The sequence below is a fragment of the Cricetulus griseus genome, chromosome 3 (assembly GCF_003668045.3).
Source record: "Cricetulus griseus strain 17A/GY chromosome 3, alternate assembly CriGri-PICRH-1.0, whole genome shotgun sequence".
Taxonomy (NCBI): domain Eukaryota; kingdom Metazoa; phylum Chordata; class Mammalia; order Rodentia; family Cricetidae; genus Cricetulus; species Cricetulus griseus.
The window spans coordinates 41583627-41596549 of NC_048596.1; the positions used below are offsets into that span (position 1 = coordinate 41583627).

The following is a 12923-nucleotide window of genomic DNA, read 5'->3' on the forward strand; positions in this document are numbered from 1 at the left end:
ATTGAGACTGAAGAATTTGTTTCTGATAATATAGAATTAACTTCTCTGTTTTTACAATTACAGAAAACTATCAGAAACAGAAGTAATCCTATATATGTTACACATATCAGATCCCATATGGGTCTGCCAGGCCCACTAGCACAAGGCAATGATGAGATTGATTGTTTATTAATTGGAAGTGTGCTAGAAGCCTCAGAATTTCATAAGAAACATCATGTAAATAGCAAAGGTTTGAAAAAGGACTTCTCCATCACTTGGCAACAGGCCAAGGAAATAGTGAAAAACTGTCTTACTTATTCCTTTTATAACCAAGCTCCATTGCCAGAAGGTTGTAATCCAAAGGGCATTCAGAGAAATGAAGTTTGGCAGATGGAAGTCTTTCACTTTGCAGAGTTTGGAAATTTGAAATATGTGCATCATACTATAGACACATTCTCAGGGTTCCAATGGGCTACTGCTCTTAACTCTGAAAAAGCTGATTCTGTTGTTACACACCTTCTAGAGGTGATGACAGTTATGGGTATACCTGCACAAATAAAAATTGACAATGCTCCAGCATATGTCTCTACAAAATTGGAACAATTTTTCAAATATAACATAAAGCATGTTACCGGTATACCACACAATCCTACAGGACAAGCAGTGGTTAAGAGATCTAATAGAACACTTAAGGAGATGCTCAACAAACAAGCTTGGAAGACTAAACCCCCCAAACACAGGTTGCATAATGCTTTATTAAAAGTAAACTTTCTTAATGCCAATGAAAAAGGACAAACAGCTGCAGAAAGACACTGGACTACGGAAAAAAACTGCTGAACTCAATCAGCCGGTATACTTCAAAGATGTACTATCCTCTGTATGGAAACCAGGATATGTGTTACTTTGGGGTAGGGGTTTTGCATTGGTTTCTACAGGAGAAGAAAAACTTTGGATACCATCAAAGTTGATCTAGATTCGAGTTGAAAAGGAAAAACCTCTCGACGAGGAGAAATGACAGGTATATCTTATAAACTAAATAGAAACCTCCCAAAGGAGAGGGATGTGTTTTGCTTTTATCTTCACAGGAAAACTCATCTCCAGAAGGCAAAGGACACTGCATGGGTAGATGCTTAAGAAGAAAAGGTAGCTATAACCATCAAACAAAAGGAACACGCCATATGGTAAACTTTACAGCTGCCTCTCAGAGAACTCTATTTCTGTTTATTTCCTAGTCCCTATTCAATTAAACCAATGCTGGATTTAAAGGTGGATTTGGCTTTCCTCCTCTAAAATCCAAGCACATTATTTAACTAAACTTTAGAGTTTCTGTATTGTATCAAGAAGCCAATTGATGTAATACAGAATACAAGAAGGATTTGGGGACTGTCTTTGTATTTTCTTGGATCTTTCTCTCAAGGTGGACACCCTCTCATAATTGTTATGCTCTCATGGTTTTATTCCCCAGCATGTGTACATACACAAGCAAACATTTCTCTGCTGTTTATATTTGAGTCCCACACAGCCAATGAAGACCTGCCTGTCAGCAATCCCTGGACACCCCCGGAAAGAAAATGGGCCACACCTCCTCGACTGCATTGGATCCAACTTGCTCCATTTCAACTGACACTCTGGCCAGAGGTTCGGGTACTGTCTTCAATCAAGTTGAGGATTTCAATCGAGATCTTCTATCAAGAGACTCCATCTAACATAGACTGGATACAATCCATTCAAGACTTTTACTACACTAACATCCTTCCCAGCCCAAGCGGTCACTTGTGTTTTTGATTTTAGCCATTCTGACAAGTGTAAGTTGAAATCTCAGAGTTGTTTTGATTTGCATTTTCCTGATGACTAATAATGCTGAGTATCTATTTAAATGTTTAATGGCTGTATGAGATTCTACTGTTGAGAATTCTCTGGGTAGATCTGTACCCCATTTATTAATTGGATTATTTACTTTTTATGTCTAGCTTCTTGTGTTTTTTATATGTTTTGCATGGTATCACTTTGTCAGATGTGGGGTTTGTAAGTATCCCTTCCCATTCTATAGGCTGTCATTTTCTCCTGTTGATAGTGTCCTTTATCTTACAGAAGCTTTACAATATCATCTGAGCCGTTTATTAATTGTTGATCTAGAGTCTGTGCTACCAGTGTTCTATTCAGGAAGTTGTCTCCTATGTCAATATGTTCATGGCTATTCTTTCTTTGTCTTCTATCATATTCAGTGTAACTGGGTTTATGTTGAGTTCTTTGATCTATTCAGACTTGAGTTTTGTGCAGGGGGATAGAAATGAATCCATTTGCATTCTACATTCCAGTTAGACCAGCACAATTTGTTGAAGATACTTTTTTTTTTTTGATTTCCATTGGGTAATTTTAGCTTCTTTGTCAAGAATCAGGTTTACATAGGTGTGTGGACTTGCATCTGGGTTTTTGATTCAATTCCATTGATCAATCTGTCTTTTTATGGCAATCACATGATATTTTTATTACTATCGCTCTATAGTACAGCTTAAAATCAGGCATGATGATGTCTCAAGAAGGTCTTTTATTATACAGGATTTTTTTTGCTATCCTGGGTTTTTTCCCTTATGATATTGAGTATTGTTCTTTCAATGTTTATAAAGAATTGTGTTAGAAACTTAGTGGGGATTGCTTTGAGTCTGTAGATTGCTTTTGGTAAGGTGGCCATTTTTACAATGTTAATCCCATTCTACCAATCCATCAGCATGGGAGATCTTTCCATCTTCTGATATCTTCTCCATTTTCTTTCTTCAAAGACTTGCTTGGTTAGAGTTATCCCAAGATACTTTATATTACTTGTGGCTACTGTGATGGACATTTTTCCCCTGATTTCTTTCTCAGTCAGTTTATCATTAGTGTATAAGAGGGCTACTGATTTTTTTGTTGTTGTTAATCTTTATCTAGCCACTTCACATTAAAGGTGCTCATCAGCTATAGGAGTTCCCTGATATAAATTGGGGGCTGTTTATATATAGTATTATATCATCTGCAGAGATACTTTGATTTCTTACTTTCCAATGTATCCATTTGAAATCCTTCAGCAGTCTTATTGTTCTAGCTAGTACTTCAAGTACTATATTGAATAGACAAGAAAGAGAGTCAAAAACCTTGTCTTGTGCCTAAGTTTAGTGAAATCACTTTTAGTTTCTCTCCATGTAATTTGATGTTGGCTGTCAGCTCGTATATTGCTTGTATACCTGATCTCCACAAGACTTTTAACATGAAGCAGTGTTGTATTTTATCAAAGCCTTTTTCAGCATCTAATGAGATCGTTGTCATTTTTTTCTTTCAGTTTGTTTATAAGGTGGATTACATTAACAGATTTTTGTATGTTGAACAATCCCTGCATTTCTTGGATGAAGCCTACTTCATCACAGTAGGTGATCTTATTTATATGTTCTTGGATTCAGTTTGCAAGTATTTTATTGAGTATATTTGCATTTTTATCATGAGGGAAACTGATCTGTAATTCTGTTTCTTTATTGAATCTTTGTATGGTTTGAGTAGCAGAGTGACTGTGGCCTCATAAAAAGAAATTTTCAGTGCTCTTTCTGTTTTTATTTTGTAGAAGAATTTGAAGAGTATTGGTATTAGCTCTTCTTTGAAAATCTGCTAGAATTCTGCACTGGAACCATCTGACCCTGGGCTCTTTTAGTTGAGAGACTTAAAAACTGGTTCTGTCACCTTAGGGGTTCTAGATCTACTTAATTATTTTATCTGATCTTAATTTGGTTTTGCTAAGTGGCATCCATCAAGAAATTTGTATCTTTTAGATTTTTCCAATTCAGTGGAGTACAGGTTTTTTAAATAATATCTGAAGATTCTCTGGATTTCCTCAGTGTCTGTTGTTACATCCACCCTTATGTTTCTTATTTTGTTCATCTGAAAATTCTCTCTGTGTCTTTTAGTTGGTTTGGATAAGGATTTGTCTATCTCATTGATTCAAAGAACCATCTCTTTGTTTCATTGATTTTTTTGCATTATTCTTTTTGTTTCTATTTTATTGATTACTTCCTGCTGTCTAATCTTCTGCAGTGTGCTATTAAGTAACTAGTATGAGATTTCTCCAAATTCTTTATGCAGGCACTTAGTGCTATGAACTTTTCTCTTAGCACCACTTTCATTGTGTCCCAAAATTTTGGGTATTTTGTAATTCAATTCCATTGAATACTAGGAAGTCTTCATTTTTTTTTTTAAATTTCATTCTTGACCCAGTGGTAATTCAGTTGAGAGTTGTTCAGTTTTCATGAGTTTGTAGGCTTTCTTTAGCTTCTATTGTTGTTGAAATTTAGCATTAGTCCATAGTGATCTGGTAAGATACAGTTTTTTCCTGTCTATTGAGACTTACCTTATGACAGAGTCAGTTTTGGAGAAGGTTCCTTGTGGTGCTGAGGAGAAGAAGGTATATTCTTTTGTGTTACAGTAAAACATTCTGTAGATATCTTCTAGGTCTACTTAAGTCAAAAATTCTGTTAGTTCTATTAATGCTCTGTTCATTGTTGTTTTGTCAGAACAACCTGTCCATTACCGAGCATAGGGTGTTGGGGTCTCCCACTATTACTGTGTGGGATTTGATGTGTGATTTAAGCTGTAGTAATGTTACCTTTTAAAATGTGGGTGCCCTTACATTTAGAGGTATAGATATTCAGAACTGAGACATTATCTTGGTAGATTTTTCCTTTGATATGTATGAAATATCCTTCTCCATCTATTTTTTAATAAATTTTTGACGTCTATTTTGTTAAGTGTTAGGATAGCTACACCAGCTTGCTTCTTCAATCCATTTGCTTGCAAAATATTTTCTACCCCTTTACTCTAAGGTAATGCCTATCTGTGATGCTAAGATGTCTTTCTTCTATGCAGCAGGAAGATGGATTCTGTTTTCGTATCCATTCTGTTAGCCTGTGTCTTTGAGTCCAGTGATAGAGATATTAATGACCAGAGATTGGTTTTTTTGTTGTTGTTTTTTCTCAATTTTTTATGTAAATTATAAACAAGATTGTTTTACATGTCAATCTCAGTTCCCTTTCCCTCCCCTCCTCCCCTGCTAACACCCTACCTATCCCATACCATTTCTGTCCCCAGAAAGAGTGAGGCCTTCCATGGGGGGGGTTCTTCAGAGTCTGTCATATCGTTTGGGATAGGGCCTAGGCCCTCCCCCTTGTGTGTAGGCTAAGGGAGTATCCCTCTTTGTGAAATGGGCTCCCAAAGTTCATTAATATGCTAGAGATAAGAACTGATCTACTACAAGAGGTCCCATAGATATCTGAGGCCTCCTCAATGACACCCACATTCACGGGGTCTCTATCAGTTCCATGGTGGTTTCCCAGTGATCAGGCTGGGGGTCAAGAGATCCCCCTTGTTCAGGTCAGTTCTTTCTGAGAGTTTCACCAGCCTGGTCTTGACCCCTTGGCTTATCACTCTTCCTTCTCTGCACCTAGATTCCAGTTCAGTTCAGTCTTAGCTGTGGGTGTCTGCTTCTACTTCCATCTGCTGCTGGATGAATGCTCTAGAATGGCATATAAGTTAGTCATCATTCTCATTATCAGGAGAGGGCATTTAAGGTAGCCTGATGCTTATATGATAAGTTGGTGTCATTCTTGTAGATATCTGTACATTTAGCTAGTGCCTGATTTCTCTTTAAACCTATACTGGCTCCCTCTCTGATGGTAGCTCTTATTTTGCTCTCCTCTAGTCTTCCCCCTACACAACCTTCTTGCTCCCTTATGTCCTCCTCTCCCCTCTTCCCTTCTCATTCTCCTAGCTCGCTCTCCCCTACCCCAGTTCTCCCAATTTGCTCAGCAGATCTAGTCCCTTTCCCCGTCTCTGGGGGACCATGTATTTCTCTCTTAGATTCCTCCCCATTGCCTAATTTCTCTGGTTGTATGGATTGTAGGCTAGTAATCCTTTTTCTATTGTAAAATCCATAAATGAGTGAGTGCATGCCATGTTTGTCTTTTTGTGCCAGCTTTAACTCGCTCAGTGTGGTTTCTTGTAGTTCCATCCATTTGCCTGTGAATTTCAAGATTCCATTGTTTGTTTTTTTTTCCCACTGAGTAGTACTCCATTGATTGAATGCACCACAATTTCTCTATCTATTCTTCAGTTGAGGGGCATCTAGGCTGCTTCCAGTTTCTGGCTATTACAAATATTGCTGCTATGAACATAGTTGAACAGATGTTCTTGTTGTTGAATGTGCTTCTTTTGGATATATGCTGAAGAGTGGAATTGCTGGATCTTGTGGTAGACTCATTCCCATTTTCCTACTAAATCACCATACTGATTTCCAAAGTGGCTGTACAAGTTTGCACTCCCACCAGCAGTGGAGGAGTGTTCCCTTTTCTCCACATCCTCTCCAGCATAAGTTATCATTGGTGTTTTTGATTTTAGCCATTCTGACTGGAGTAAGATGGTGTCTCAGAATTGTTTTGATTTACATTTCCCTGTTGGTTAAGGATGTAAGGAATTTTTTTCTTGACCAGGGATTGTTAATTCCTCTTTCTTTTTTGTTTTGATGGTGGTGATGGGTGTGTGTGTGTGTGTGTGTGTGTGTGTGTGTGTGTGTGTGTGTGTTTGGGTTTTGCCTGTGTGAGATTATTTATTGCTTGTGTTTTCCTGGGTGTAGCCAACTTCCTTGGTTTAGAGCTTTTGCTCTAGTGTCTTTTGTAGGGGCAGATTTGTGAATAATAGTATTTAAATATGTTTTTGTCATGAAACATCTTGTTTTCTCCATATATGGTGATTGAAAGTTTTGCTTTGTATATAGTCTGGATTGGCATCTGTGGTCTCTTAGATTCCACAAGACATGAATCCTGGCCCCTCTGGCTATTACAGTCTCTGATGAGAAGTTATGTGTGATTCTAATAAGTCTGAATTTATGTTACTTGGATTTTTTTCCTTGCAATGTTAATATTCTTTCTTTCCTTTGTATGTTTAGTTTTTTTATTATTATGTAATATAAGGATTTTCTTTTCTGATTAAATTTATTTAATGTTCCCTAAGCTTCTTGTATCTTTGTGGGCATATCCTTCTTTAAAGTAGGAAATTTTTTCTATGATTTTGTTAAATATATTCTCTGTGATTTTTGCTAGGATTCTTCTCCTTGTTCTGTTCCTATTATTATTTGATCTTTCCATATTGTACCAGAATTCCTGGATGTTTTGTGTTGAGATTTTCACAGATTCAACATTTTCTTGGACCAATGAATCTTTCCTTCTAACATGTTTTCAAGTGCCTGATTCTATCTTCCATTTCTTGATTTGTATTGCTAATGATTGCACCTTTAGTTTCTGTTCAATTACCCAGATTTTCCATTTCTAGAATTCCCTTACTTTTGTTTTCTTTATTTTCCTACTTTGCTTTTCAGGTCTCGAATATTTTCTTTCACCTGTTTGTTTGTTCTTGGTTTTCTTAGCATTCTGCAAGGGTTTTATTGATTTCCTCCAATTTTTTGGTTGTTTTATCCTCAATTCTTTAGGGGAGTTTTTCATTTATTCTTTAAGGACTTCTATAATCTTTAAGAAGTGTTTTAAAAGTCATTTTCTTGTGTTTCAGGTGCCTTGGAATATTCATTTCTTGCTGTTGTAGAGTAGCTGGGGTCTGGTGGTATCTTTTAGTGTAGTAAGCATTCTCATTAGACTTTGCAGAACCACCATCCTGCAAGTAATGATACAGAGACTTCTTATTAATTACAAAGCTTAGCCATAAGTTTAGGCTTGTGCCAGTAGCTCTTATAACTTAAATTATCCTGCTTTTATTCATCTATATTCTGTCATGTAGCTGGGTTAACTCTACTCTCTACCATATGTCCAACCTCTTCAGTCTCTCCCTGGCATATAGTTGCGAGCTGGACTTCTGGTGGGTAGCTTGGCTTTTGGCACAGCAGTGGGTATCTCTTCTTCTGACTGGTGTGACCTGTTTTTCTTATTTTTCTGGTAGGTATCTCTTCTTTCAAATGGTGAGGACTATAATTAAACTGAAGAAATCTGCTTCTCCAATTGGTTTGCACTACAACCAAGCAGTGGAATTCTGCCAGAGTTGGGGGCAGGGCTCAGCAGTGGTATATGTCCTGAGATGGGAGTGGGGCTATTGGATGTCTGCTGGGGATTAGGAACTGGGGAATAGATCACCTGGCTTGAAGACAGATCAAACACCCGTTCTTCCAATTGGTGTGGCCTGTACCTGAGCCAATGAAGTTTATTCTTCCAACTGGCCTAGAAGACACTGTTGGAGAATATTTGCTCAAATCTTTGAAGATGTGGTGCATTTGCATACCTGTGTAAGTAAGTGTTGCATTCATTTAAGTATGTAAAGATGTGCTTTATTTGTTTATGTTGTAGAATGTTTGTATAAATATGGAAAGATATATTGTGTTTGTTTATGTTGTGGAATGTCTGTTTAATTATGTAAATCTGTGTTGCATTTGTTTAACTATGTAATGATGTGTTGTTGTTTTACATTGCCTGCCTTAATTACCTGACTGTCTAATAAAAAGCTGAATGGCCAATAGTGAGGTAGGAGGAATAGGCAGAACTTCCTCTGCCACACCAAATCCAGTAGATTCTCTGTGACAAGTCCCACAGACTAAGGCAATAACTTCAAAAGAAGGAGGTCTCCTGGAAACGGTGTGGAACTCTCAGCCAGAGAAAAATATTGGGCTGTGATTCTCCTGGAAATTTCTGCTTATTCTTCCATTTCTTTTTACACATTAACGAAATGTTCCTAAAAGCCTATGCTGACGTTTTCAAAAAAAAAATAGATAAGAAACCATATCCTAAGATGGGGTTGTAGGGGAAAATGTAAGCCATGTCTTCTAGAAGCTGGCTACAGGTGTCCCTGACCATGCCCATCAGGGTATGGTCAAGGTAATGTCAGGATGATGTGGGATAGGGTTTAAAGGGACAGACAAGGCACATGGGCCCTCTCTCTTTGGCCTCCCTTGCCTTGCTGCCCCTGGCACACTCTGGGTTGCGTTTGGTTGGTGTTAATCTAATAAAAGATATCTCAACCTCACAGATTACGTATCTTCTGTTAATATGGGGTCACTAGCCATGGCCTCAACTCAGGAAAAACCAGCCCTTTTCCAAATCATTCACGTCATTCACATAAGTACAAATACTAAAAACTTTCCCAACAATAAAATTTCATATGGCTGTACACCTGTCATTGAAAGTGGGTTTAAATGTCTGGTAATAAAAGGTTATAATAAGACTTAAAATAGTTCAATACTTCAAAAACTCACAAGAATTATGTAATGTATGTTAAACAATAACTCATCATAAAATTATATTAATTTGATTTAAGAAATATGTGGTTAGCCTTGGATGATCCTATGTTAATCAAGGATGGTCCTATGTTTTGATTAATCAAGGAAATTTTTGTGTTTTGATTAACCCTGGATGAGTCTATGTTTTCATGTGACTGTGTCAAGTAACAATAATATCATATGTTTGGGCTTGCTTAAGAAAAACATTCCCTGAGAAAATATCTCTGTTTAAAACCTTATTTGAGAATTGCAAAATACACTCAGATTCAAACTGCCTCTGTGTTTGTTTCTGTTTGTCATAACCGAATCCTTACCTACCTATTCATTGAGGACTCTCATCCCAGGGACTCCCATATTCAGCTGGGGTGGTCTGTGGCATTCCTGGAAGGAAGAGTAAGCAAGAGGAGGAATTTAAGCTCAAACGAAGAAAGCAAAAAAAAAAGAAAGAAAAAGAAAAGAAAAGAAAAGAAAAGAAAAGAAAGAAAGAAAGAAAGAAAGAAAGAAAAAATAAAAGAAATGCCTGGGAGATACCAGAGGCCAGCCAGGAAGACATGGAGGAAACAAGAAAGTAGGAAATACAGACATATAGAATGAAAGAAAGGCAAAAAGTCCCAAGAAAAACATAGATGAATAGAAATGGGTTAAATTAAGTTAAAAGAGCTAGTGAGACAAGCAAAAGCTAAGACCAGGCATTCATAATGCCTTTATTTGGGAGTTATTTGGCATCCCAAAGAAAATTTCAACTACAAATGGCACCCAACATGAGACCCAAATTTTCACATAGGACGTGAAAAAGCTGAAGAGAGAAAGAAAGAAAGAAAGAAAGAAAGAAAGAAAGAAAGAAAGAAAGGAAAGAAAGGACAAATGAGATAAAGAAAGATGGAAGGAAAGAGAAAAAGGACATGGATCCTTTAAGAGGTGCTGCTATGAAGTGGAGCACTTGAGCACCTAGCATGCAATACCTCCCACAGCTTGGGCACCAACTTCCTAGAGCTATTGCAGTTAAATGCAGCTGTTGGTTAAGCACAGCTCCCAGTTAAATGCAGCTCTTGGCCAGGCCTATAGGCTTAAGGCTCACCTGTAATGGACCCACGGAGGAGACGGAGCCATAGCTAGAGTTGCAAGGCAGAGGGCCTAGCTGCCTCTTAGCAGTTTAAGGTTTGACTCACTAAAGGTGCACAGTAAAACAGGCCCAGGCTGAGAAAACCTTCAAACAGGTTGCAGTGTGTGTAAGTGCTTAAGAAAGAAAGGAAAATGGGTATAGACAGTCATGAGAAAAGCAAATATTTAAAAAAAAATTAAACAAAGAATACAATAATATAAAAGAGCCACATAAAGATAGGAAATACACAGGAAGTCTGGATCCTGTATAGTGCTTTGTAGACTTTGAATTTTCATTGAATGCTGATTGGTGAACAAAAGCTGTTGACAGTCTTGAGATTGTAAAAGGAATTGCTGGAATAAACTAGCCTAGATACTTAAGGAGTGTCTTGACTTTAAAATGTAATTCAGAAAATGAATTGCTTTGGTAAAGAAGTTGTACTTTTGTTTCCACAGGAAGTAAAAGACTGTGGATCCTTCAAAATTAATAGAGACCAGATTTGCTTGGAAGAGACACCCTGAAAATCTTGGATACAGATATAAATAAATAAGCCTAGAAAAACTGCAAGGCATTTGATGTATAAGCTGACGCCTTGATATGGGAACATCTCTGAGACTGGATGAGACATGATAAATAATTTGAGGTACAGAGTCATCATGATTTATTACATCCTATCCTTTCATATGTCATGTAACTGTAGCATGACAAACTACACTACAAATTAAACCCAAACAAACTCCCAGTACAGAAAAGGAGATGTGGAATCAGAGTCCCATCCCTAATCATGAAGCTATTTGGTATTAATACCTGCTAAGAAATGGAAAAAATAGGTTTTTTTTTTCTAACAAAGTGTCACTGTATTTATTATATTAATGACACTTTGGAGTAGAAAAATGGCCTGCAGCAGTTAGACAATACAAAATGGTCTCCATAGAGAATATTTGTTGGGTAGGTGTGCACTTTATGTTTTGTTTTGTTTGGCATGTATTTTTGTATTATTCTGTTGATGTTGTTTTAAACAGTTTGTGTCTCTTTTTCACTTTTACATATTTTTCTTTTTAAATGTTTCTCTTTTTGTGGGAGAGAACAAGAGGTTAGATGAGGAAGGAAGTAGGGAAGATTTGGGAGGAACTATGGGAGGAGAAAATATGACCATATTATTTTGTATAAAATATTTTTAGATTAAAAATAAATCAATTACATAAGAGTACTCTTAATAATACATCCAATTCAATGGTCACAACAATTGCCCTGGTTAAACTAAGTAAGTCATAAAACATAACCAAAAGTCAAGACTGTGGAAAAGGAAGTGATGAGGAAAGGTAAGCAGGGGTGGGAGAGAGATAAGACAGACTATAGAGTAACAAAATGTATTATATACATGTTCAAAGTTGTCAAATAACAAAATTAACTAATAAAAGGACTCACTAAGAGATAATTAATAAAGACTAAGAACAACAGTGATCATAGTTTGGTGTCATAAAATACTTTTGCACTCATAGTAGTGTGAATTCACTAAAATTCCTCCCTATCATGTACATTGGAAATTGTCATGTGTTATTTGAGCTCCATGGAGAGTTGGCTCTGGATATAGGATTGCTCCCTCCATACTTCATTTCAGATTCAAGATTGTTGTTCTCAAAATATCTTATAAAGCCATTGGTCTATATTGGCCACTGTGAAGAGAATGGATCAGAAATGTGAAACAACTCATGTGTGAAAGTTTGTGCAGTTGGTAACAGTTGGAGGATCAAGTATTTCCAACGCGGGTTACTATTGTAGACACTATGATATAAAGTCACCAGCAGTAGGGAAGATACTAGACATTTAACTATGGGAGCTTCATGTGTGGAGTAAACACCTAATTAAGAACCACAACTGATGGTTGCAACTTGAACAGTAGATTTCCATTGGATTTTTTGTATATGATTTGATTAAACTGTGTATCTTTTGCTGCTTCCTCTTAGTTGTGCAGGGTCTTAGCCCAACCACAGGAGGCTGACTTGGGTCTGAGGGGCAGCCTCCTAGGATCTCAGAGACAATCAGATGCAGCAGGGAGTCTAGTCAAGCAGGAACTCATTTATTGCCCCACAGCAAGCATCTTTAAAAGCAAAAAAAAAAAAAAAAAAAAAAAAAAACACAGAAAAACAGCCAGCTAATGGTTTTAACGGTCAGCCTATCATGAGCCTAGGCGCCTTATGCTTTACTAGTGAACACGAGCCATTCATGCAGTGACCTTATCTGGTTTGATCTTGGCAAACAGTCACCCTTTTTTTTTTTTTTTTTTTGTAAACATCTCAGGACTTGCCCTCTTGACTTCCCCTCAGTGTCGGCTTTAACTGGCTCATGTAACCTTCAAGTTGGATGTGTCACCAGAGACACAACTTTTCTACACAGGATTCCCTCTATTGGAACTCTAGCTGGCTGCCTTTACTGGGCTCACTTAGCCAATTTCCACTGGATATTTTGTATATATGTCTGCCTATCTGTTACTTGCTTTTATTCTCTGAGTTACTTGATATTTATATATTGTTTACTTCGTCTTTCTGAATT

General features: G+C 37.1%; 1 long non-coding RNA gene across 1 annotated transcript; it reads left to right on the forward strand.

Annotated features, from left to right (window-relative positions):
• Nucleotides 1-1626: 1626 nt before the first annotated feature.
• LOC113834754 lies at nucleotides 1627-11758 on the forward strand. The gene is made up of 3 exons (XR_003483560.2): nucleotides 1627-1784; nucleotides 7942-8281; nucleotides 10826-11758. It is a non-coding gene; the product is annotated as an uncharacterized LOC113834754 (long non-coding RNA).
• Nucleotides 11759-12923: the final 1165 nt, after the last annotated feature.